The sequence below is a fragment of the Sciurus carolinensis genome, chromosome 9 (genome assembly GCF_902686445.1).
Source record: "Sciurus carolinensis chromosome 9, mSciCar1.2, whole genome shotgun sequence".
In the NCBI taxonomy this organism is placed as follows: Eukaryota; Metazoa; Chordata; class Mammalia; order Rodentia; family Sciuridae; genus Sciurus; species Sciurus carolinensis.
This window is the reverse complement of record NC_062221.1, coordinates 58213226-58241088: the sequence shown is the minus strand read 5'-3', so window position 1 is coordinate 58241088 and position 27863 is coordinate 58213226. Positions and strand designations below refer to the sequence as shown.

Here is a 27863-nt window from a genome sequence, read left to right as displayed (position 1 = left end):
GTGCAAGTCAGTGAACAGTGGTTGATCACATACTGCATTCAAAGCCGTGGGGGAGGTGGGGGAGGGGAAGAATAGAAGTGGAATAGGTGAGACAATGGAAAATGGAGGGAAAGGAGTGGGGCAGGGAATCAGCAAAGGAAAGACAGTGGAATTAATCTGATATAATTTTCTCATGTACATATATGAAAACAACACAGGAAATCCCACCACCATGCACATCCATAAAAAAGGGACTGTAACTAGAATAAGATATTCCATGCTTGTATAACTATATCAGAATAGATTCTGCTGTCATATATAACTAAAAAGAACCAATATGTTTAAAAAAATTTTTTTTTTAAATCCCCGGGTGAGAACTTCTAAGGAAGAAAGAAACTCATGAGACAGGATCCATGCCCTGAAAGCACTCAGGGCCTAGTGAGGAAGTACAGTCATTCGTTCACCTTGCATTCACTCAGCTGACATGTCCTGAGAATTTCCTACATTCCAGGTACTGATGCACATGCTGACTTCAGAAAGGAACAGGACAGAGTCCAGGCCAGAAGACAAATACAATATGGTGCACATGCTGCCCAGTGAGGTTAAGTCAAAGGAGAGGTGCTTCAAAAGAGTGGGTAACTCAGAGGAGACAGGGTTGGTCACCAGGGATGGCACACAAGGGGCACCTGCCGAACTAATGACCATGTTTCTGACTCAAGGAGAATGAACTAAGCGTTTAATAGAGACATGTGCTACACATGATGAGAGTCCATAGGGAGGATTCTGAGCAAAGCCTGGGACTGGAGGGAATTATACAATACCCTCTAATTGCTGTGATGAATCACAGACCAACCAGTCAATGGGATTTGAGAGAAACCTTAGAGATGGGTACTCGAAGGCTGCACATGTGATGAGTAGCAGAAGTTGGACTGGAACCAGAATTCAGAGGACTAGACCTCTGCCTCTCCCCGGCCAGTCAATGTGCTCAACACCCGCAGCTAACCCACATTGCCTAGAGCCAGTTCAGCAGATAAGGTAGAGGAAGTTCCCACCTCCACAGAGCAAGCTTTTTTTATTATTGGCTTGAGGTGCTTTTAAACACTCCCAAGTCAAAAGACAGTCTCAGCCTTCCTAGGACTGTAGGTAAAAAGATGTGGTCCTGAACTCACATGAGCGTAAGCTGAGGGTTGGAGAGACTGAGGTCACCGTGTTGGGTCATGCCCCGTCTGGTCACATTCAACAGCACCTGAAGTCAAGGTCTAGTTCCTCCGCCTCAGTGCTGCCAGCTTGGTGCCTGTGGTCTCATTTAGCACAGCCCGCAGTATTTGCAAACTCAACAGTGATAGACCCCAAGACAGCAAGGATCACGTGTATTGCAGAGACAGCGCGTAAGACATCCAGACATAAAGGAAGAGAGAGAGAGAAACCATTTCACAACTTCACACAAGCCTTGTAAAGGTCCTTCTTAGATCCGACTTTCTGCCACGCCACCCCCAAAACTCTGGAGGTTCACTCTCTAATTAAACTGACCCCACCATGCTATTTTCTGATCAGTACCCAACAACAAAGGTAGGAGAAGAGGGCCGATTTCTAGCAAGTTCCGAAGATTCCCTTTATGTGTCATGAGAAACTGAAAGAATGAGGGGAGCGGGGTGGGGGGGGGGGCGGTTAGCTTTAGAAAAAAAGCCTCAGTTTTAAATCAGTTTTCACGGATTTGTTCCATAATGTGGTACAATTCCTGAAGATAGGAAAAATTAAGTTTTTAGAGCTGATGCAAAAGAAGCAGGGGGGTAGATTTTTTAGGTTGTGTCAATTTTCACTGTGGTGTTTCTTATTAGGATTTTTCTTACTGTCATTTTTTTTGTTATATTAATTATAGTTTGATCAGTGTAGGAGCTATTTTGAATCTATGGGACTTTCCTAACCAGATTGTTTTGGCATTTTAAAGTCACTCACATTCAGGGCCTAAACAATATGGCAAGTTTCTTTCTTCCCTCTCTCCTTTATACTCACATTCTAAACAAAGGAACCATCTGTTCTGTCTCTAAAAACACTAGCCCTTGTTTTCATTTCTCCATTAATAATAATGCCTCAAACTTATATAATATCATTCTCCAAGTTGCTTATTAAAGGATTTTGTAGATAGTGCCTCATTCATCTTCAACATTATCCCCTATAAACTGGGGAGAAAGGGAAACTATTTGTCAATTTTCAGTTTAATAAATAATCACTGGATATTTAATGAATTTTGTATGAATGATTGCACGTTAGCCTCGGACGGGACCTGAGCGGCCTCCTACCCCAATTCTGGCTCCTATGTATGTCGGAGACTCAGAAAGGAGAAGTAATTTTAGGTTCTATTTGTGTACTTAGCTCTCTATTCCTGACTGTAAGCAGAAGGGTATGAACTGCATCTTGCACATATAAAATCTCTGGTACCTCATGTGTAAAAGTGCTCAATTCAATGTTTATTAAATGAACAAAAATATTTGTGCACAGTTAGTTACACAGGTAGCTGTAGCCAAGCTGGAATCAGAGCTCAATTCTGCCCTCCTATTCAGTGTGTTGGTATTTTGTTTTATTTTATTATTTTTTAAGTATCATGTTGACCTGAATGCACAAAGAATCAAATAGAAACACCATCAGAAAGGGGTTGAAGTGGAGGCAATGAGAAATGGGCCCCACCTATAAATAAAAAAATTCGCTGAAGAAATTCAATAGGAATCCTCAAGTTAGGCCATTGGCAAAGCTTAAACTTAACCTCTGTGAAGGCTGACTCTCCAAAAGCTCTGCGTTCTTCATGTGCTCCATCTATTGGGAGATTTGGAGGAGCTGTTCCTTAAACATTATCCTGCTGGAAAAAACGATCTGTCTAAATGCCAAAGGACAGCATGTCTCTGTAACACCCATTAGCCCAATAAGAATGCATCCTCTACCCTGCCATTTAACCTCATCACTCACTGTAACTTGAGAGGCCTCACAGCGTCAGGATCATGAAATCCACCAGCCCAAAGTTTTCCAATGAGCAGAGAGGTCACTGAAATCAAGACCTTTTTTCCATGTGCCTAGCTGGAAATCAGCAGCTCATTTGGCAACTTTTTCTTATTTTCAGAATGTCCTATTCCCTACAGCTAATCCTTGAAGTATCAAGAAAATTAATGGTCCTAAAAGAGCAAGTTAAATTTGAGATTCTGACATCTGAATTGCTTCTTTAGTAGTAATTCTAACAAAGTCAATAACTCTCTATTCTTCAAAAATAAGCTGTCCATGTAGATAAGAAGCTGGAGGTCCTAGGAGAGAAAGATCACTTTTTTATTATCAATTTTTGGTACTCAGGATCAAACCCAGGACCTCATGCATACTAGTAGGAACTTCGCCACTGAGCCACACACACACCCAAAACCCAAAATCACTTTCTTTTAAGTAAAAGAAAACACAAAAATATTACAAGCAAGTTATAATTTGGTTTCATGTCAGGTGGGTCAGTTACATACGAGTAGGAAACAAATTAGTTTCAAAATACAAATATAATCGACATAAATGAATCTTCAAACAATTCTGATATTTTTTCCCAAGGGGAGAGGAAGGTGGGAACAGTAAAAGGAAGAAGAGAAAAACAAGTGCATTAGAGCTTAAATCTTAAGACAGTGTGTCAGACATGGACACAGGGGACTGCCATCAGCGCACAGGATGGTCCAGCACACTGCAAAGCATTTATACCAAGCCATGCAGTAGCAGCTGGAAAAATGTACAATATGTACACCAGGGCAGACAGCTGCAGAGAGGCCCACACAGAGAACAGACACAGCAGACTGAATTTTCACTAGATTAGTGGTCCTTTCTGCACCACCACCCTCTCCGAGAGCATTGGGCTTCCCATGGTCCCTCATTGGTCTTACAGGAACTACAAGGAAGATTCACTCTCTCTTAACACTTCCTGGATGAAATGTGGCCCTTTTCACACACACGAATGTTCTTTCTGTCATATTATTTCCAAAAATATCACTTTGGACTTTGCAAATATGCCTCATAATCCACTGTCCTAACATTCTACATTGAAAAGCAAAAAGGGGCCTATACTTAACATAGAAAAGATTCACTCATTGTTACTTAAATGGCCTCGATCTACAAACCTAACTTCTTCAGAGGACGCTCTTTCATACAGCCACTGGGAGGTCCATTCACTAAGTGTTCACGTGATCTCTGATTATGTGGCCACTCATGTCTGCACGTGGAGTTCTCAATCCTTGCCTTGCTTCTCCTGTCAAAACTGTTTGAGGGAAGAAGCCCGAAGAATGCAGATGTTTCATCAAACCTGAGCAGTCCTACTTACTAGCTACTAAACACAATTTGATAGTTAAGAATGTACTTTATCAAATAAGTTCTATCAAAGAATGTTGTTGGTCTAAATATGCTAACCACATAATTAAAGTTGGATGATCTTGGGCAAGACTCTCTTCACCACAGTGGACATCAGTTTCCTTTTCTTTACAAAATAAAGCAGTCAAACCAAATTTGAGTCCTTCTATCTCAGAAATGCTGTGCCTAACATGAAGTTGCTGTTGCCAAATGGTCTGATGTCTCCCTTTTAGTTTGTTTGCTTCCATCCCACCTTCTAGCTCTTATGCACTGAATCTCACACACACACAGACAAACACACACACTTCCATCCCACCTTCTGTCCCTTATGCACTGAATCTCACATACACACACACACACACACACACACACACACACACACACACACACACTCTCTCTCCCTCTCTCTTCCACCGCCCCCACAACTATTATCCAGTAAACAATCTTGTTAGGCGATTTGCAAGCAATTCCTTTCCACCTCTCCCCTTACTGTACCTTTGCTTTAAATTTGATACCCAAAATATTTTTAAATGAAAGAAAAATGAGACACACATACATTGACAAATAAACCCCACCTTTAGATGAGATCTGTGGGGTCCAGCAGGCTCTTCATTGTTCCAGGTCACAGAAGCAACCATCTGCCATCTCCATGGTCCAGGGGGAAGGTTAACCAGAGTTACTACACTTCAAGTCCAGTCTCTACTGCTTACTCTCTGGGGTCCCAAACACCTCATTTTGCTTCTCTGGGCCTCAGTTTCCCTAACTTTAAGGTGAGATGTTTGGAGTGTAATGAATCCAAAATACCCGATTTTGATATTCCACCCAAGAGCTCTGGAATTGCATTAAATATAAACATAAACCCTCACCCAAGACCTCTAGCTGATATTGGCATTTGCCTACTGACAACCAGATAAGTGAAAGTGACTTTTTGCATGATGTTGCATAATCAATAATAATAGCACATCAATAGGAGCTAATACTTCTAATTTGTTTTGTTTATTTGTTTATTTCCAGGCTAAGGAAGTTGCAGGTATCACCTGCCACTGGCCTTTGGAGATCCCAAGATGCCCTTTTTTTGACAATAGGCCCCAAGTTCAGAAACTAAAAAGGTAAAAATAGAAATCACACAATAAAAATGGGAAGACCGAAGTACTGAGAAAATGATTTAGGGAAAGTAATACCATATCGCTCATTAAACCTTTCTTTAAAACCAATAATGATAGTAAGAAAGGGTAATATAAAACAAAAGTAAAATTAAGCCCAGAAAAAGACTCATTTGCCTGGAATCCCTTTCAGCCGTGTCATCGGCACAGACAGCAAAGACCCATAATATTCATGTTTCTATTTGCTACCCTCGACTGACATGGTTGACCGTTTGTTTTGTTTTAAATAAAATGGGGAAGCAACAAATATATTAAATTCGTCTGCAAAAAAAACCCACATTTGCATGTGGAAAACAAATAAGTGGGTGCCTGAATGGGTGATTAGGCATGCAATTGCCCATCTGCACGGGCCGAGTGTCCCTGCAGGTGCACGCTGTGCAGGAGCAGACAGAGCATCCGCACAGCAGCCCTCGGTGCCTCCAGCACAGAAGGTTACAGGAAGCCAAAATCCTTAGCCACTGGACTTGTTCTGTGCCACCTAGAGCTATGGTTTCAGCTCTTGATCTGCCACCTCTTGCATCTTAAAGCTGAAAAACAGGAACACCTTTGAGCATTTTTTTGGTTAGGTTTCTGTAAATTTTTTAAATCCTGAAGGCAATTCCCCACCGTGAGCATCCTTGACGTTTGCTTAACCAATATTTGTTGCTGCAACTGTTTTATTGGCATGTGTGACCTCTCCTACCATCTTCACTTCAGCTCCACCAGACTCCTCTTCCTGGTCTGAATCAAGCACACTTCAGGTTCAAGGTCTTTGCTACCCGCTTTCACCCAGCCCAAAGCACTTTTCCTCCCACCCCACCCCCAGGACTCTGGTTGCTGCCTTGCTTCATTCAGGTCTTGGATCACAAGTACTCTTATCAACAAGACCTTTTCAAACCAACAAATCAAAATTTGTGTCCTCTTAACTCTTTGTGCCTTCAACCTGCTTCATTTTTCTTTTTCTTCTTAATAAAATCTTATATTTAATCATCAATTTGTCAGATTTTGCTTACAGTTACATCTATTATCAGAATCTAAAATAGTATCTCATACATAGTAGGTATTCAATAAAGAGTTAATAAATTAATGAGTTATCATTATTTGCAAACCACTACACCAGGAATCTCTTATGGAATAGGACAGGATTCATACCTGTCAAACCTTGATAAGTTTCTATGATCCAGTAGAGAAATCTGCTTTTATGGCAGAGCAAAGTGGCCTGAATGCTCTAGAGGATGCAGAAGCAAAGCACTCTGATAGAACAGAAAAAAGCAAATCAGTGGGGGCAGGGGGCAGAGACAGCCTAAAGAACAGAATTCTGACCAAGCATGGTGGTGCACATCTGTAATCCCAGTGGTTCAGGAAGCTGAGTCAGGAAGATCATAAGTTACTCAGCAACTTAGGGGGACCTGAAGCAACTTAGCAAGGCCTGAAGCAATTTAGCGAGACCTTGTCACAAAATAAAAAGGATTGGGCATGTGGCTCAGTGGTTAAGTGTCCCTGGGTTCAATCTCCTGTGCCTACCTGTGCCTAAAAACATAAAAAAAAAAAAAAAAAAAAAAAAAAAAAAAAACACGAAGAACAGAATTCTATGGAACTTTATTGAAAAGAAACACAGAAATCATCTTCAAAAATATATTCATATGAAAAAATACTAAGACATCCTAAGTTAGCCTCCATTCTTTCCTTCATTAATAATGCTAACAGCAATAGAAGATCACCCCAGATAAGTCAGCATACCTGTGTACCAAGTCTAAGGAAAAAGGAACAAATCACTTTCCTCCATCAAGCCTTCATTTTAAAAGGGAAATTATGTAAATTCATACAAAATTTCTCTTCAGAATATTCTAGATTCTCAAGATGGGGAACACATTATAAAGGTTTCTGTTATGGTTTAGATATGAGATGTCCCCTCAAAGTTCATGATTAGACTATGAGAGCTGTAACCAAATCAGTGGATTAATCCATTTGCTGGATTGATACTTTGAAAGAACTGCTGTACTGGGTGGTAACAGTAGGCAGGTGGGGCAGGGCTAAAGAAAGCTGGTCACTGTGGGCATGCCTTTGGAGTTTTTATCTTGTCCCCCTGGCTTCCCCCTCTCTCCCTCTGCTTCAGGCTACCATGAGCTGCATAGTTTTTCCTCACCACACCCTTCCACCATGATGTTCTGCCTCTCCTCAGCCCAGAGCAACAGAGTCAGCCAACCACAGACTGAACCTTTCAAAAACAGTGAACCCAAAATTAAATTTTTCTTCCTCTAAGTTGTTTTGTTGGGTATTTTGGACACAGCAACAAAAAGCTGACTTTGGAGTCCAACTTCATATTCCTTCTACCTAAATACCCGCAATGATTGAGAACTTTGATTCCCTAAAAAGCACATTCCATCTGTGACTTGCTTCATTTTAAAAATTGTTTCTCATACTGTCTTTCTGTTGCTTCCACCTACTCCTTCCAGAATTCATTCTGAGGTCACAAAGAGCTGAGTTTTGTCCTTCCCATGTCCACAGAAGCACAGGTCCTCCTCTCCTCCTTCCTCCAACTTTTCCACACCAACAACTTCCAGTTCCTTCTTCACCCCTCCAGGGCTGTGGTTTCCAATGCCTGCACCCATCCTGAATTACTTCTTGCCTTCCCTCCTCTCTCTTTCTCCCACTTTCCCATGACCTGATCTTGAGCTGACCTTCTGCTCAGGCAACCTGACTACAGAGAGCCAAGCATCCTGTATCGGGTGCAAGGGGTCTAATGGATTCATGGGATAAGAGTGATCCAAGTAAGACTCTTGAAAGGTTTTCTGCCTTTCTGATCTTGACCTTCAACTGCCATCATTGCCATAAACTAGAACAGGGTGGATAGCTCCTTGGATGACAAAGAGGTGACAGTCATCCCCTGACCCCACTGCACCTCAAAGACACACAGATTTGAGGAAGTACAGTAAGTCTTGAGCCTTCTAATCCTTCTTATCCCAGCTTCTCACCTCCCACAGACATCCTATTTAGAATATGTAGTTTTTAACCAATCTCTGTACCTAAGAATTGGGTTTTAGACTCTGACTTGCCAAGTAACCATGGGCAAGACACTGAAAGTCAGTAAATCAAAATGTCCCAGAAGGAAAAGAGAACTTTTTATCACCTGGTCTAAAAAATCTCCTTATCTCAATTCTCTGCCCACAAACTTAGACATCACTCTAAGTGATCATGACTCAATTAGCGTGGAGCCTCAGAATTCTTCTCAACGCTGTACCACAAGGAGCTACTGCCAGTACAACATAGAGCCGTGTGAAGTGAAATTCAAAGCATTTATTCCTCAGCTGAGGAAAACCGAAGCCCAAGGATGGGCCTTGACCTGTCCACACTTTAGTTTTAGAAGCAAATCTAGAACTACATAGGCCCCTTCTCCTGCTCCCCTAAATCACTTTTCCTCTTCTAACTCTGATTTTCTGTGAATATTCCTTGGAGTATGAAGTGGTGGATTGCTATCATTTTAAATTGGGAGAACAGATAAAAGGTTTCCAACAAGGGGCAGAGCTTCACTGAAGGCTGTGGGGAAGAGGTTCATCTAGGCTGGCTTAGAGAAGGATGCTACCTGGAGGAGCCAGAGTTGTATACCTGTCTTCGCCAGGGGGAAAAAAAAAAAAAGTCAGAGGTGCATTCCAAGGACAAGGAAGAGTTGTGGGCTGAGTAGAAGTAGTGAGGTAGCCATGGAGAATGGCAGTGGAAGAGGCGGGTAGAGAAGACAAGAGGTAACCCAGGACTTCATGGAGTTTCGAATGGTACTATTTTAAAAGTTAACTTAAAAAGCTTAAGACTCAAAGTGGGAAAAGAAGATAAGAAAGGAGTGGAAGGATAAGTAGAGAATATATCTCCATTCTCCATGTGGTAAAAAGCCTTGCTTTAAACCTATTACAGGAACACTTTCATTATGTAAAAGCCTATTTTGTTTTCATGTCATTCTTAGATGACATCATAGAGTGGCTATAGCTGTCTCATACCTTATTATAAATAAATCACTAGCTTCATCATAGAACAAGCCAAGGCCCCAGATTTAAAAGGAAAATATTAGATCATTTTTAATAACTGATATAATTCAAGCCAGTCTCCACTGAAGCAGAGCGAGGTGATGTCATCCTCAAGAAGTCCAAGGAGAAACCAAGGAGGGTCAGAGCTAGGCAGGTTGGGAAACACGTCACCTTACGGATGGAAAAGTCGCTGGCAACACCTGTGTAGAGCTGGACCCCTGAACAAGACTGTCTTACCACAAACTCCAACACTTTCTTTTAGTGTGATGCCCAAAAGACCTTCATGAAACACAGTTTGTGAATATTTTTTTTTTTCCCAGAGCTGCTTTATTTCCAAATATCAGAAAACATGAGCATCTTATGATGTTTGAATTTATGTCTTGGGAGTCATCGAGCTGAATTACAAATGTTAAGGCTTTCGGTTATGCAGGAAAACATGAAATCTGGAGTGAATGATACGCAAATGACTCAAGTCTCTTCCCAGCCAAGGGGACAGTGCAAAGTGAAGATACTGAGACAACAGGCTGACACAGGAAAGAACAAAGGGTGATTTCAGCAAAGTTAGTTACAGACTACCAAGAAGATGGGAAACCACTCATGTGCACCTACCACATATGAAGTACCATGCTCAACAGGCACTCCCTACATGTTTTGCTGTTTTGTGAGCACAAAAGACTCTGAGATGTCCACTTCTTGCCATGTTTCTTTAGATGTGGAAACAGGTTCAAAAACTGATTAAGTGACTTAAGATTAGGTAGCTAATATGCAGACTTCCTGCTCTAAATGCTGCTTGTCATACAGCCTTCATCCAACAAAAATTTCATTTCTTGCTACAGACTTTCAATAAAAATGAAATAATGGAGCTCAGCATAGTAACTGACACATGCCTAAAATCCCAGGGGCTCAGGAGGCTGAGGCAAGAAGATTGCAAGTTCAAAGTTGGTCTCAACACAACTTAGCAAGGCCCTAAGCAACTTAGGAAGATCCAATCTCAAAATTAAATATAAAAAGGACTGGGGATGTGGCTTAGTTGTTAAGCACCCCTGCGGTCAAGCTCCAGTCTCAAAAAAAAAAAAAAAGAAAAAAGAAAGAAAGAAAGAAAGAAAAGAAACAATTGATAAGAAACACTTTGAATACACCAAAAATAAAAAAATAAAAATAAATATGTAGAGTTGAAAGGCACCAAGGAGTGGCGAGTAGTATTCTATTCTGGACAGTATAAGATTTTTTTAATGACCAAAGTTGCACTTTCTTCATTTTGTCTGTAGGGCTACTAATAGCTTGACCATGATTTTAAGTCTCCCCTTTCTATTATTTTTTTAAGAATATGAAGGGGGACTCTTAGGGAACCTGTCATCTTCTATAAAATGAACTCCTGAGCCTGGTTTTATAAAAACACTATTTTGGTAGGGGGAAGAGACACATGCCCTGAAAAAGAAACTTTGTGCCGACAGAAGGTATTGGCTAAGGTTTTATGTCTGATCCCGTCAGCCTCACAGCAATGCCGTATATCAGTTGTCTATCCTAATACAAATGTTATTCATAGCTGTGGAGACATCCTGTCTGAGCCAAGTAACACTGATTTATGCAACTTTTCAGGACACAGCATGACCCAACAGGAGAAGCAGATCCCTGAAGTGTAATGAAAGGGACATTAAGGCTCGAGATGGCAGATTTTGACCTATTTTTCCCTAATCTGTTTCTGGGACAGGAAAGGGATTGAGAAAGGAAACGAACTCATGCCTAAAGGTTGGGTGGACTCATTCTGAGGCAGTGTGGTGAGGTGGAAGGGGAAACTCTGAGAGAGATTTTATGAATCCTCCCTTTGCTACCCACTGGCTCTGTGGCCCCAGCTAGTCCTCCTCTCTCCAGTTCTTAGTGTCTCACTTATACAGCAAAGGGCTCAAGCATAACTTTCAGGTATTTCCACCAAACAACTCTAACTGCCAAGGAAAGCAAAAACATACAAGTAGGGGAGCACAGCATTAAGTGAAAACTTGTGTTTTCCCTCTGAAAAATCATGCCAACATTGCATTCTGTATTTTCATCTCTCTATTATCATTTTTAAATGGAATTTTCCCCACAAAAAGTTTTCAATAACATTGACCCACAGAGGTTTGTCAAGTTTATTCAGTAGCTCCAGGTAACTTCCCCTCTCACCTTACTACATCCCATGCAGCATGGAGTATCTGTGGCAGGAAGCCCCTAAGATAGCCCTCTCTAAATCTACCTCTGTGTGGTCATGCCCTTCTGCAACCCCTCCCCTTGACTATGCAATGGAGTTAGTGACACATTTGTATCAAAGAGAATAAGGAAGAGAGAATGGAGCATCACTTTCAAGATTAGGTTATAAAAAGTCTGTGACTTGCAGCTTCAGACTTTTCTTGCTCATTAATTGGAGGGAAGCCAGCTGCCATGTGAGTTGCCCTACAGACATGGCAAGGAACGAAGCCCTTAATCCAACAATGTGCAGGGAACTAATCTTGCCAAAAATCATGTAAGCGAGCTTAGTAGTGGATGTTCCCACATCTGAGCCTTAAAATGAGACTGCAGGTCCAACAATACCTGGACTACAACCTTATGAGAAATCTTTAGGCACCCATCTAAGATGCTCCCACATTCCTGGCCTATAGAAACTATGAGACAATAAATGTTTCTTGTTTCAAGGAGTTAAGTGTGGCAAATTCTTTACACCACAATAAATAACTAATATAGTATCAAAATTTGAAATGTCCAGTCCTGGGATCCTTTAAAAGCCCCTACCAACTCCACCATTTTTCATGAGACCTAGGTAAGTAGACCATAAGAGATTCAACATCAGGAACTCTTCAAAGAAACCTTGTCGCCAAGAATGTAGACACTTTCTAGCTTTGTAACATATACTCATCATACTCTGCCCCTATAGACATGACCATGGTGATAAGTTCACTGCACCAAAAAGTCTGTAAGACATTTTCTAGAGCAGCACATTGGTGGGCAATGAGCTGAAGACTAAACCATATGTGGAAGGTGTGGCCCTCCTTATCTTCCTAGGCGTACTCTGACAAAACCAACATGTTTGGAACCTATCCAGCCCCAGTGGGCCAAACTATGGTCTCAGGCCCTCCCTGCCACCTGAGCTTGAGCCATAAAGCTCCAGTTCTGAGATCAGGTCCCTTCATTCTGTGAAAACCTTCCAAATTGTCCCCAGTCCTTTCTACTCTCCCAGTCCTATATCTAGGCTCTGTGAGATCTGAGGCTATGACCCACTTCCCTAGATCTTCCCAAGCACTTAGCATATGACCTAAAACACATCTAGTGATTAATAAATGTGTGTTGTGGCAGGGTGCAGTGGCACAGGCCTGTAATCCCAGCAGCTCAGGAGGCTGAGGCAGGAGGATCTTCGAGTTCAAAGCCAGTCTCAGCATAAGTAAGCAACTTACTGAGACCCTGTCTCTAAATAAAATACAAAATAGGGCTAGGGATGTGGCTCAGTGGCCAAGTGCCCCTGAGTTCAATCCCCAGTTCCCCCAAAAAAATAAATAAATAAGTGTGGGTTGTAACCAATATCTTCCTCGTGTGTATTAATTTCTCATGTGTGTGTCTTTCTTGGCATCTGCAAGCTTCTCAGGATCAGGGACTATACCTAATTCATCATGGTATCACAAAGATTCTGAGGTTCCCTACCCTCCAGACAAATGCTGGGATCAGAGCAGAAAACAAGCACATACTCTGTGAAACAGGGGTAGATACTTGGCAGTAACTACAAAGGACCCTCTGTCTACTCGCGTATCAGAACCCTTCTACCACATTGACACCCAACAAGGGAAACCTCGAGAATTCCTCTGATCGCCTAGGACCATTCCCAAGGGAGAATAGAGGTATCTGCCCCAAAATAAAAGAATATGGAATTAAGAAGAAGGACCAAAAAGAGAGCTAGCTCTACTATTTACTTTCATAAATGGTGAATATGCCTCCTATAAGAAGTTATATGAAGAGTCACAGATTCCAGGAGGCTAGACAGGTCACTGCTGAGACCCAGTGAGTCTTCTTGTAAATTTGGAAGCAAAGAGCAAAAAATCAATAAAATCTCACTAAGCAGATGGTCACAAATGCCCAGAAACCACCTGACCAAGTATTTGTAGAGAGCCAAGACATTCACCTCTGTCAGAAGTGACGGATATTTTGCTTCCGGCAGAAAGTAATACCTGATACTTCTCAGGACCAAAGAGGAAATATTAAAACTGAAAGCCCTTGGCAACAGTCAACAATTGTACATGGGTATCAACAGAGGAAAATAATTTCCTTCCTGACGCCCCCTGGGCCAGTCATGCCTGGAGCAGAAGGTGTGATTATCTAACCAAAAGAAGCAAGAGTCAAACAACAAGGCACGGTTTCTCTGGACTCTCTCCAGCAGGAGACTCCTTGGTCTCTCGATCTACCTCCTTATCTAGCTCCCACTGCCTCAGGCAAAAAGGAATGTGAAAGTCTTCACAATATATAATTCTATTTCAACTTTAATTATCATTATTAAACAAGGCTCCAGATCTAGTTTCTTTCAAAGACTAAGGACAAGGTTAGTGCCCATCCAATCTTGGGGAGGACAGGGTATGGGTTGGGGAAGGAGGTATAATGAGCATGTGGCTTTGCACCAGGAGCAGTTCTGGGCAGCTGACTTACTGTCTTCTTAGATGAATCTTTGAAGAAAAAACTGTGATAACATATCATGTCTAGACCACACTTCATCATGTAGTCAACAGCTGGGCATCGATGAACACACTTGCTCTAAACAGACACAAGAAGCAGGCAAGGCAAGGAGTATTACCTCTGATTCTGAGACTATAAAAATGAGGGCAGAGAGATACTATTTTTCTAGGGTTGCAAATCTAATACTTGGTGGGCCTTCTATTACCCCACCCCACCAGTCTCTGCCTTTGTAGGCACTCAAACTTCTTAAGCCATACTGGTCCCAAAAGTCTCTTCCTGTTCGGTCATTCATTTCATTCTCACAGCCGCATTTGTGCTAGAATCTCTATAACTGATCAACAGAGACTCAGCCAGTGCTTGGCAGAATACCCTCAGAGAAAGCGACTCGCTACCTTTGGATCTATTCCTTCTATCCATGAAGATGCTGTGCACCTGTTATGTACCAAGCACCCCACTTGACTATGAGGATACACATGTGAACACAACGTTCTGTCCCTTGACTGCCTTTTACTGTCCCTCCACAGTTTCATGTTCTTCAATGCCATGATCACGTGTACCCCAGTGTCCTGCCTTCTCACAGTATCATTCCTGTACTTGGTGGGACACCACTTCTGGTCCTCTCAGCATCCCATGTAGAGCTCAGCTGGCTAATGTCCCTTTCAGAAGGTGAGACATGAACTACATCCTAACGCTCTTTGGAGGGCCCTGAAGTGGGTAAAGAGAGATCCAGAATGTCCCTGGTTGTCCACATACAACCTCTTTCTCCTAATAGTACCCGGATATTCCTTAGAGTCACTTGTTCTCCATTGTTTAGTGGCCACAAGGTTCAGGTGGGATTGTCACTGTACAGTAATCCTATGAGAATATGGTACACAAGGCTCTCTTTCCCTCAGGAGGAAGAAGGATACCGATAACTTGTGTGAAGAAAGCAAATAACTCATGACCATGAGGTACAACATTCCTAAGTATGAAACCAACATAGAAAAGCCAGCAGAAGAGGAACACTGCAGAGAAACAGCAGCAGCCCTGCTCAAGCTGAGCCTGAAGCCCACCTTCGCTCTGGATTAGCCAGTTTCCAGAAGTTCTCATTTGCAGGATCATCTATCTACCATAATCTAGATACCATATTTCCTTTAAAATAGTCTGGCGCTACACTACCACGTTAGAAGACAAAAGGCTCAAAACTAGCTTACCAACCAAAAAAACAAACAACAACAAAAATCCCTCTGGGTCTTTTCTGGCTTGCTCCTGTTAAAGCAATTTCTCCTATTCTGTCATTACACACTTGAGTTCTTTAAATCTAAGGGCATAACAATTCAATTTTAAACACTGAGAAAACTTAACAGGTGGAGAAGCTAACAAAGATTCCCATTTCATGCTTAAACCAATGCTAGTGGGACCACATTTGAGATTTTTAACAGATTACAGTGTTAAAGAGTCAACGTCAAAGAGCTCCAGCCTTTTATGTTATGTAGATCAACAGGCCCATGGAAAGTCAGTTGCACGTTCATTAAAAAGACAGGGTGACAAAATGCCAACTACAAATTCAGCCACACTTTTAAATGAAATTACATTTTATCAATCACAACAGCATCTGCTCTGTTTTGAAAAACTACACCACAAACATGGTGAAGCATATTATTTACGCAGTATAATGCCAATGCTCGGGCACAGAGGGTTTGGCCCTCAACATGGAAACCACAGAACTAGGTTTCTAAGCAGAAGCCTTAGCCAGAATTCCCCAACTATTTACCTCAGCTTTTGCCACAGCTCAGGTGATGGATTCTTTTCACCATGTTCATATTTTTTTAGAATATGATGTTCTACTCTACCCGCTAAACACAGTATTCCAAGTCACAAGGGAAAGCTTACCATACCTGGTGGCCCTTTTCCATCCTGAGTGAGCACCAAGATTCATGTTATTGCAATGGTTCACTAACACAAAGCAGGTTCATTAACACAAAGGCTCATCCCCTCTGCCTAAGCAAAGCTAGGCTCCTCTACCTTAAAGGCTTGTTGTAATATTAAAATGAGGTCACAAAAGAAAGCACATCTTGCACAGGAATAAAGAAATAAACAGAGACACTCAATAATATTGCTTTCTTCCCTCACAAATGCTCATATCACTGTTGCCTGACATTTTCAGTCTCTCGATTTCAAGAGCACTCCCCTTCATGCCAAAGGAGAAAGAAAAAAGCAGTACAACCTGAAATCACCATTACTCCAAATTTTCCTCCAAATTTTCTGCATGCCACCTTCCAAGAGCTGAGTCCAGTCTTTGCTGTGCCACACATTTTATTAGCATTAATATATCTTGTCTATTGCCAACAAAGTCAATTTTTTAAAAGAAGGGCATTTTGGTCTTCTCTGCTTCCGAATCCTAGTTACTGGTACCCATGCTTAACATGAAAAACCACTGACTTAAAATTCATTAAATCATGTACATTGATTTTAAAAGAGAAACATCTTGTTTTTTGTGTAGGACTCACCAACTGAGGAAAAATATCTTCCCTCCAATGAGTGCACGGTGGAAAAAGCACTGGACTGGGATTTGGCTAACTGGATTCTGGTTTCACTTCCAACTCTGAGTCTCCGTGTCCCCACCTGTGGAAAGTGAGAGAAGAGTGTGTAAACATCTCCAGGATGTTACCAGCTTCTGAACTCCCCAGGTATATGAAACCTGAGTGACCACAGAGACAACACTCGGCTTGAAACCCACAACTCTAGTAGCCTACCTCTATGCCTCCTAAACCCAGATCAGTTTCTAGCACTTTCCAGTTCACTGTTTTCTCTCAGAATGTTGAGGAAGGAGAATGGTGGTTCCTCAGTCTTCATCTCTCAAATCGCCTGGGAAAACAGTTTTATCTTCATAATGGCAATGACAGAGACAGAACTCTTGGAAGCATTTTAGACAAGGAAAAAAAAAAAAAAAAAGATAAACCTGAACTACACCAAATAAAAAGAAGAAAGGAATATGAGCTAGAAACAAATTTCTAACTCCGGGACCTCGTGACATCTCTGAACTTCAGTTTTCCTGCCTGAAAAATGAGAGCCAGCGAGCCACACAGAGCTGGAAAATCTCAACACCTCTTCGTAAGTTCTCATTACAGGTTTATTTCATTAAGAACTATTACTCTTTTCTGAGGACTATGCAATGTATATTCCAGCACAAAAGTACTCCATGTCAGTGGCCTGCTATAAAACTTTTCCTTTGCGTACACAAGAGAAAGTCAAATACTTGAAAATCTATCACCCCCATTCTTATTTCTGTGATTATAAACATTCAACCCATCATACAACTGCTTCATGTATATCATCTCATTCAGTCTTCAAATTCCTATTATACATTCAAGTTGGGAAAGAGCTTTAAAATGGCCCACCTCAACTCTTCCAACTACTAAGAAGAAAACCTAGGAGCCACCAGGGTGTCAAGCAGTCCAGGGCTGGATCCACTGGATCTAGTTACTGCCCACTGGCTTTGAAAAGGACATGGACTAAAAAGGTCTTTGACCATATGATGAACTTACATACTCAGGTCTCTGAACACCTGCACCAAAGTTCTCTCAGTATACACCAAGAGCAGAAAGAAATAAAATAAGGAAAATGAAGCTTAATCAAGATGAGTTTAGTCAAGCAATGACTTTCCTCAAAGCTGGTGGTCTTCAAGAACATCAGAACTCTCAAGGTTGTTTTCATTGAGAGGCACAATTTTGAATTTGCTGGGGAATGGATTTTCAGGAAGCCAACCTTAGTGTGATCTCATAGACAAAAAAAAAAAGATAGCCCCCATCCCCCAAGCCCCATGAAACCAAAGTTTCTTGCAGAGAAAGAGAGTAAAATCAGAACAGTTTCTACAATCACAGCAAAGGACATCTGACTTCCCCGATTTCTAAACTTCACAGACAGGAACAGCTCTCCACCCTTGGCCCTAGGGAAGTCCCATTCACACACTCCCCACCTTCCCTTCATGCACCAGTGAAAGTGGTCTCCCTTTTCCATAGTCAACTTCTCTTTTAATATTTTTTTTCTTCTTTTCCATAAAGAGAACAAGCAGTTTTGCTAAAGAACCGCTGTGAAATGATTGAAGTTCCCATGCAAACAAACCATTAGCAGAGTTCAAATGCAATTTAAATTACCAGTTGTTAAAGTGCTCCTCAATTTCGCGGTAAGTTTCCAAGGAGAATTACATGCTATATACTATTTAATTGGTTGTTTTCTATTTTTTAACATCCATTTATTCCCCCCCACCCTCATATTTCAGAAGTGTCTATAAAAGCTTCCCTTTAAAAAATTATACATTGTTGAATAGATTAAATCTAAAGATTGAAAAGTATCAGAGAAACAGCTGCAGGATTACACAGCTCTTCAGAAATTGATGGTTTTGACACCAGAAAACATGCAGAATTTTTAAATCTTAGGAATCACCTAGTAGGGCTCTCACTCTTTACAGATGAAGACACCGAGGTCCTGAAAGTGTAAGGAGAAGCTGGCCTCATGTCTTCTCCCTAGCCAGTGACAGATTCAAGATGAGACCCATGGCCACTAACTTTCAGCCCCCCCACCACCTCTTCCACATAGTGGTCCATAAATAGCAGAAAATGAAGAGAAACAGCCAATGGATTTCTTTTTCCACTTCTATTTTTTTTTTTTAAAGAAAACTGAAACCCTCTTTCAATATACTCTTGACCACTAAGGTGGAGATGGGCGATGGCAAATCTCTCTCTGAAAAAGGAGTAAAGATTGTTGAGTGAGTACAGTCAAAAGAACACAGACTCCGCCATGTCATAAGTAGAGTCACCTGGCAGGAAAAGTCAAGATGCTCACCCAGATTTATTAAGCAGGTAATGGGTCATGGTGACTGCAGGTTTCTATTGCCTTATCTGCCCTGAATTAATGGTGACCCTGGAGGAAGAGAATAAAGGATCTGTGGAGTGAAGGCAGGCCTTGTCACATCTGTAAATAGAAGGGGTTTCTAGAAGCCATCAGGAATGCACTCTGAAGTTCAAGGCTTTGATGCTGGACTTATGTAAATGATTTTTAAGCTCTGGGAGATCAAGCCTCCCCACCCGTAGTACAGGGCTAATGACACCTCCCAGTACTAGTGCAGCACTCATTTCCTGTAATTCCATATCCAGCATGTACAGCACAGAGGCTGCATACAGGACACCCTAATTCATGTTCACCTCCTTCAAAGATTTCTATAATTTCTCAAAGCCTATGGTTCTAATTTATTTGTTCTCAAACTGAGTATTACAAGCCATTTATGTTTTATTAGACACCATATGTCCCCTGAAAGTAAATTCATTTATGTTGTTGTTCAAAAAATAATACATGAAGACATACTTCTATCTTGGTATTTTCCTTCAAATGAAACCTTTTTTGAAAATGCTATTTAGAAATGGCCTCCAAATCCAGTTTTTTAAACATATACTAGTAAAGTTTCAATTTCATGTTCAATATTTCATTTAAACTTTCCATCAACTTTATGAGAAACATCCCCCAATTGCACACTGAAGAAACTGAAGATCAGGAAGGTAGGTACCTGCTCAAGGTTTGGGGGCTAGTTAGTGATAAAGCTGGAATCTGAACATAGGTCTTCAAAATCAAGCTCCATGACACAGGTTTTATTAATTGCAGTTACAGTTATATGGACTGTTATTCTGCTCAGAACAAAAACATACCTAAAAAACTCCTGCCATTTTCACATTTCAAGAGCTTTGGGATAAAAATATTGGCCACATTTTCCAACTAAAGAAAAGGTTTCACATTAGAGGCATGCAAATCCACCCTGAATTCCACCTTGCTGTTTTGTTCTTAAGTGAATTAAAGAGCTCAGAGACTTGGCACTAAGCAGGTATCTACTGGTATGTGGGAAACAGACTTGGGAAAGGTTAGCAATGAGCTAATATCAGGCCAATTCAAAAACAGAATTCAAATGACTGGGCTCATGTTCAAACAAATCATGGTAAGTATGCCTAGTATGGGCGGGCCCTGAAACCCCTCTGAGGTAACTGCTAGCTGACATGATGGCAAGCTCCCTGTACTCATCAGCAGATGTGTGCTAGCACCTCCTGTCCTTGATTAAGCAGTGTGTGGACACAGCAGGTAGAGCTGCTGAGCTTCACATGCTAGAACTCTCCAAGACCTCACAGCATCACTGGGAGGTGCTGGGACACATGAGACAGGATGAAAAGACGGCAAAAGTACAAGTCCACCCAATGTCTTATTGAGGGTCTAGAAGTTCTCGGCAGATGATGTGACTTCTAAACTAAGCCCGAACACTCGAGATGATCTCCACGTATGAAGAGGAAGAAAATAGGCCAGGGGACACAATGTGCAAGAGCCTTGAGGAGGATGAGTTCAGGGTGTTCTCAGGGACAGTGACTAATCTGGGGAGGTCAGTGGAAGAAGACCGAAGGGATGCAGCAGGGTGTGAGGCTGGAAAGGGATGCAGTAGCCAGGACATGGAGGACTTTTTGTCCTGGGATAAAGCATTTGGACTATGAGAATCATAGGGACCGCATTTTGGGAAGTGATGCAAGAGAAGGTTAAATGAAAGAGTCATCACTTTAAGAAAGGAACCCCCTTTCCTAGCCAGCCTCCAAGCAAAGCAAGGGTGGGAGTGTCTGCGGAGAACATCTGAAGGGACCACCTTCCCAGAAGGGAAGGTGACTCTCAGAGCTGCCCCTAAGTCACTCTGCCACTGGACTCTCCTTTAAGTCTGGAACACTCACCCACAGAACAGACAAGTGGAAGACTCTGGAAAGAAATCAAGTGTTAGGTTTGTGCTTTCAGGGATCTGCCAGCACTAGCCAACTCCTTGAATCAGAGGGTAGGCTGGAGGCAGGCTCTAGACTCTTTCCTATCTCCCAAGAAGCAAGAGCCAGTGCCTGTACATCTTGTCCTGTGTGTGCCTAAAGCTCCTGGTCAGACCTAGCACCATGTGACTGGAGTCCCACCTAGGAGTGAGCCTGCCCTAATGCCAACGGTTAGGTTGTATGGAATCTCTCTGTCCTTTAAAGGTGCCTGGTAGCAGTTCCCATATGTCCAAGGCCCCAGGAAAATGCGATACCCTCGTTCCCTTAAACAGCTCCCCATTTAGGAGAAAGGAGACATAATGCTGAAGCGGACAAATGACAAGGAAAAAGAACAGATAAAAATGCAATTCTCATAACACATTGTGATATGTGGTAATCACTTACACACATTTGACTGTTGAAGAAATTCCAGCTCAAATAGGTTAACCGACAGCTAGAAAGCATCACAGCCAGATCTAAATCTGGATCCCATGCCCATATGCACCAGACATTTATTTCCTAACTAACTGTGGAATGAGTTAGTAGAACAGGGAGATCACCTGTAGTGCAAGGGAGTGGTTGGTGTGGGAGCAGATGGGGATTGGGCTGACTCTCTTCAGAAGATGGTATCTGTGCAGAGGTCTATAGGAGGAACAAGAGTTCTGCAGGTAGAGATGGGAGAGGTCATCTCAGACTAAAGGAACACTATGAGCTAAAAACGTGGAGGTATGAAAATGTAGGTTATTCTCTAAGGAGAGGCAGGGAATGTATTTGATGTAAGGATGAGTGAGGAGGGCCATCAATGAAGTTCATTGTGGACGCATATTTGTGTTCAGTTACAAAAGGTCCTTAATACTAGGAACAAGGAATCTTTGCTTAAGGCCATTAAATACTAGAAAAACTCAAAGCAGATCTGTGGCATATTAAGTTCTACCTAGGATCTCTGCTCCAGTGCTAGAGCTAAGCAAACAGCCTCACAGGTCCAGACCAAGATCAGGAATAATGGGCCCTGGGATTATTTTGGGTCACGGGACAGAGGGAAACTGTTCCCTGGCTTTGACTTTTGGAGTAAGAAAGTCTACACCTATTTCATGGACCCTGACCTTGAAAGTTGTTGGGGCTCATTAAGTAAATTCCAGGTCCCAGTTGGGGCACAAGTTACTCCAGTTGGTGAATGCAGCATGGAGAATGGGATGGGAATCATAGAATCAAAGGAACCGCATTCCACTCTTGGATTTTCCACTTATTAACTATGGAATCTTGAGTGAACTGCTTCCTTTTAACATGGGCAGCGTTTGCTCATTTGTAAAATGGAAACAATAATACTTACAGCGCTAGATTCTTGTGAGAAGGACTCAGCTGTGAGACTGAATATGAGGACGTGTATTTCCACATGTGGGACGGCATGTTTAGAATAAGTGCCCCCCCTCCTGAAAGCTGTCCTGTTGATAGAGGTACTATAACAACTGTCCAATTCTCCCGGAGAAGTGGTCTAAATCTGGAGTTGTCAACAATTTTTTCCCCTGTTGAAAATTGAGCTGTATTCCCCAGGCAAGTCATTACATCTTTTTGTGCCAAATTGTTTTCATCTTTTAAATGACCCAGTAATCCCACTTTGGGCAATATACATAAGGGAATAATCCAAAAGGAAAAAAGAAGGCAATTTGTTCAGAGATGTTATTCATAGTGCTATTTCTAGCTCTTTATATATCCCTCTATTATAGCACTTATCTCACTGTGCTGTAATTATCCACTCCCCTTCCATACGCCTCCAAATTATCTTTGAATCAATCCCCAGCACCTAGCACAATGCCTGGCATACAGTAAGAACTCAATAAATGTTTGTTGACTGAATGGGTAATATGAAGGAAGTTTTTAAAAAAAAACTCAAGTGAGCACAAACAAAACACCGTTTTTAAGAAATGAAGCTCAATTGATTTAAAAAAAAAACAAAAAACATGTAACTCAAGACTGTAAACTATTTGAAAAAGACTGTGTGAAGAAGCCTTGGGAATGATTTTTAGATTATTTTGTTGATGATCTCTGGGGATCTGCAGGCTTAAGTCAATTGTAGTATAAGATGACCATGGGATACCCAGGGTCATGAGGTCACATTCAGGCAGCTGCCGTGCAGGGCTCCTTGGAGTCCTGAATTCTAACCTGACTCAGCCATTACCTTGCTGTGGAACACTGACTAATTTGCCTAACTTCTCTGAGACCCGTTTCTACACTGAAAAATGGAGTATTTTCAAGAAAGCCCAGCCCATTAAAAGGAATTATAAGCCAGGTATGGGACACCTGCCAGCAACCCCAGCAACTTAGAAGTCTAAGACAGGAGGATCACAAATTGGAGGCCAAGCTGGACAACTTGGCCAAAAAATTCTATCTCAAAATTAAATTTTTAAAAAGGGCTGGGAATTTGTCTCAGTGGTAGAGCCCTCACCTAGCAAGCTAAGGCCCTGGGTTCAATCTCCAGCACTGCAAAAGAAAAGGAATTAAGGAAGCTGATAAGGACCAGCAGGTAGAAATTCATGTAAATGAAGGAAGAGAGTTGAGAGGTAGGAGGTGCCCTACCCAGGCACAGTCCTCTAGCCATGGCAGAGGACCCACCAAGCCTCCCTGGCCCCACCAAGTTTCCCACCAAGCCTTCCTGGCCCATCCTGGGAGGCCATGTGGAATATGGCCTCTACAGAGATTTTGAGTAGGGCCGTAGAACAGAGGACACACCAAGTAACAAATAAGTTCTGGGGATGTAGCTCTGGATAGAATATGTGCTTAGCACGCGCTAGTCCCTGTGTTCAATCCCCAGCAGCGCAAAAAATAGAAAGAGGAATATGTTAAATATGTCCCATAAAGTCAACATCACTCAGAAAGTTCCACATTCTTGGTGGGAAAGAATGCTTTATAAAAATACCCAGGGAGAGCAAAGGAAGCTGCACATTCTGCAGGGCTCATTTTGGGGCATTCCAATAGCTCTCAGACAGGAAGTCAAAGCAGGAGGCCACTGCCCTCCATTCCTAGGCCAGAAGCCCAGGGTTAGAAACCAAAGCGGGGAGCACACACACACTCTTGGGTCGCAGAATTACAGTCACCCATCTGTGCAACCCCCCACTGAACATGTTTCCACTTCCGCTTACCAATCACTCCAAACATGTCCCGAACCTATCAGCATCTCGAAGTAAACCACCTCTCACCAGGATGAAGGACCAGTCCCCTCCTAGCCTTCCTGCTTCTGCTTTTGCCCTTTCCTTACAACGTACCTGCCCTTGTAAAACATAACACAGATGGTCCCCATCACACCTGGACTCAGATTTTAGTGAGTTCAGGTCTCTACCTGATTAACGCCCAGTAGCTCCAGGTGGCTCTGCTCCCCTGATTTCCCCGCTACAGCCCTTGACCTGCTGCCACAGCCAAACACAAACTGACTCCCACTTCACAGCTCTGTACTGGCTAACTGTCCACCACGGGAATGTCCTCCCCGGTGCTAGCAGGTCAGACTCCTTGTCACTCAGATCTCAGCTTGAACACCACCTGCAGCACTCCACACTCACCGTCCTGTGCCCTTTGTGAATTCTCGGGATTGCTAATCAAAACTTCTTAATTCTCTCTTCATTTCTTATCGGCCTCCCCCCACCACATCCTTTCTAAAGTGTAAGTTCCACTGGATCGTTGTTTTGTGTGTTTAATTTTTCACTCTAAAGTCTGTTCTGGGACACTGCCTAGAATGGTATGAGGCACAGAAGTGGGACACAATAAAGATTTAATGAAATTAGACGAATACATGGCACAGACAGGAGTAACCTGACAGATTACCTCCAGGAAAGTAGCCTGTGCTGTAGCTGGCATCCTGGGCTTCAGAGTCAAGCAGACCAGGATCACTAAGCAGGAACAGAATCTCAGGAAAGTTCTCCCACTTCTCTGGGCCTTGGTTTAATCACAGGTGAAATGGGAGTGGCCCCACCTGCTTTACAGGAGTGTCAGGAGAACCAGAGGTCAACATGAGGGGCGCTGACTGGAGGGCTCTGCACAGTTAAGTGTTCATGGTCATCAACAGCGACCTCATCTTCTGGGTGAGACCAGTGAGCCTCAGAAAGGAGCAGGCCAGGGCTGGGGCTGGGGCTCAGTGGTAGAGCACTTGCCTCGCACGTGTGAGGCACTGGGTTTGATCCTTAGCACCACATAAAAAAATAAATAAACAAAATAAAGTTATTGTGCCCATCTACAACTAAAGATAAAAATAAAAGAAAGGAGCAGGACACTTCCCAAAGGAAACATGTCCCAGTCTGCTTCTGCCCACCATGCTAAAGACTGGATAAAGAAAAAGTATTGCATACCATGCCATTTATTTATATAGTCTGCCTTCTTCCAAAAAGGATTCAAAGCACCTGACAAAAGATGCATCTAGTTCATAATTTTTCTTAAAGTAAAAAAATGGGGGAGATAGTAAAATAAGGTAAAGGAAGATGATTACAAGAAGTATGAACCTTAAGTCTCATACCGTTTGCGAAAAGCAGGCTTCAAGTCTGGCTCTGAGCATTCCGGAGACCAACACAAAACCAAGCAAAATACCTGTATCTAGCCCTTAGGAACACTGAGTTTATTGAAATGTCACAGCAATGTGTGAGGAGTTGTCACTATCCAGTTGAGCAGCACCCTGTTTTGACACTTGATTGCTAGCAAGGGTCCAATATCTGCTTGCTCCTGAGCACATGTATTCAGAAGTCAAACTGCTTGGGCTCAAATGCCAAGTCACTACTGACTGTGACTGTGGGCAACTTCTCTCCTCAAAGCCATAGTTCATCCTTCTATAAAATGCAGGTAAAAAAATACATAAATGGACAAAGTGTGGCATGAATATTAGTGAATATTTATTCAACCTTATTAAAAGGAGAAATGCCAAAACATGCCATAACACAGATGGACTTTGAAGACATCATGCTTAGTGAAGTAAGCCAGGCAAAGGTGTGCACACACACGCTTACACACACACACACACAAAATGTTGTATGATTCCACTTAGATGCTGTCCCTAGCAGAATCACACTTAGACAGAATACAGAATGCTACTTGCCAGGGGCTCAGGGATATGGGGCTAATTGACTATGTGCACACAGTTTCAGTTTTATAGGATAAAGAGTTCTGGAGATTGATTACACAGTCCATGTGCCTAACACCACACAACAATACACTTAGAAACAGTCAGGATGCTCAATTTTACTTTATGTCTCTGTCACCAAAATTTAAAATAAAATAAAATAAAAATAGTACTCATTCTCAGTCAGCTATGGTGATGATTTAATAAGTATTTAGTATTTAGCCCAGTGGTTGGTAAGCAATTGTGTCAGTTGTCCCTATTAACAGTATTCATGTTGGTATAATCAACCCTGACTTCCTAGTGTCCCTGTCCTCAGCACCACAGCAGAAAGCACCCCCAAACCTCCATTCTTCAAGGCAGTCTCATTCCACTTCATGAGCAGAGCCTACATCTCTGCCAGCCTCAGATGGGCAGAGGAGGAGACGGGTTGTGCACAGGTCCCTGGGAGTCCCTTGCAAGTTCTTCCAGGTGCTGCAGAGCAGCCTAGAAAGCAGCTTCCCCTCCTCTCAACACTGGCCAGAACTAACGCAGGAATCAGCACACTTCCACTGTTCCATGACCCCTGCCACATAGTGCCACTGGCATTAAAGTGCTTTCCCCAAACACAGATCTACCTCCTTCTCAGCCTTGGAGAAAGGAGAACCAAGTTGATCAGAAACTGAGCTGACCACAAAGAGCTGCTCATCATGCAAAATCAGGATGAGAGGGGATATAATAGGGCAGTGCCCTCTTGGTCTTGGTCCTCCTTTGGTCACATCAAAGCGGGTTGAGTTAGTGCATGTGTGGTCTGTGTGTGTGAGAGTGTGTATGCGCAAGTGTGTTTAAAATCTAGTCTAAATCAGGGGTCATTTTCAAAAGGGAATGATACTCCAGAACTCTCAAATTATTCGCGGTAGGGACTTAGATGGAAAGTTCTGCTCGATGTCTTTCAAGGCTTATGCATAATTTTCACTGCCACAAATGAAACAGAAATAAAAGTCTACACTATTCAGTTCTGCCTTTTGGATAAGCTGTCATCTCCTTTGGGGAAAGAAAAGATATAGGCAGCAAAGGAGATGAGAAGGTCACATTAAACAACATTGACAAAAGAAGAAAAAGTTAAACAGAAACCAAGCAAGAAGAGTATAATTTAAAAAGCAAAGGCAGAAACAAATTCAGGCACCTAAGCCCATGTCTCCAGTAAAAAGAGGTTTGAACTGGGAGAAGTAGACTCTAGTCCTCACTTTCTCACCAACTAGATCAGTTAAGTGTGGATAAATTAGGCATCTCCCAATTTCCTCATCTGCAAATGGGCATCCTCCTCTGCCTTGCCTGCACAGCAGCTTAGTCTGGTGGAAGAAGAATGAATTGGGAGGTCTGGATTCCAATCCCACCTAATTAGCCATCGGTCTCCAGGGCAAATTCACCAGGCTCCCTCGGCTGCCCCGCCCCTTATCACACTATAAAATAAGACAGATGGGCCAATAACCTCTCAGCCTCCTTCCAACTCTGACAACCCATCAAATCTACACAATGTCTCGCATGCAAGGTATTCATTCCAGATCTGGGATGCCATGCAAATGCTATCGGCCAACATTTTGAATTCTCCTAATTCCAACCATCACTGTTTTTCAACATAAAACCACTCCTTCCGATGTATCCACAAACATCCCTTTTGTCTTGATGCTCTTGCCCTGGTGGCCAGACAATACTTCCAAGTTACCTTTCTACCCAACTCAAGCAAGGCCTCAGGTGGGAAGAAATGTCTGTCTCATGTTTTTGAAATAGGAATAGAATCTTTCCTCAGGCA

The 27863-nt window shown here is 42.3% G+C and overlaps 1 protein-coding gene across 8 annotated transcripts in view; it reads right to left on the bottom strand.

Moving 5' to 3' along the window:
• Lpp (LIM domain containing preferred translocation partner in lipoma) overlaps positions 1-27863 on the bottom strand; it is a 651895-nt gene that overhangs the window by 571169 nt on the left and 52863 nt on the right. For 6 of the 8 annotated variants that reach the window (XM_047563184.1, XM_047563190.1, XM_047563192.1 and 3 more), the window contains exon 2: positions 16672-16786. The exons of the other annotated variants lie outside the window; for them this stretch is intronic. The gene's annotated coding sequence lies outside the window, so the exon portion shown is untranslated. The remainder of the gene's footprint in view (positions 1-16671; positions 16787-27863) is intronic. 8 annotated transcript variants of the gene reach the window in all.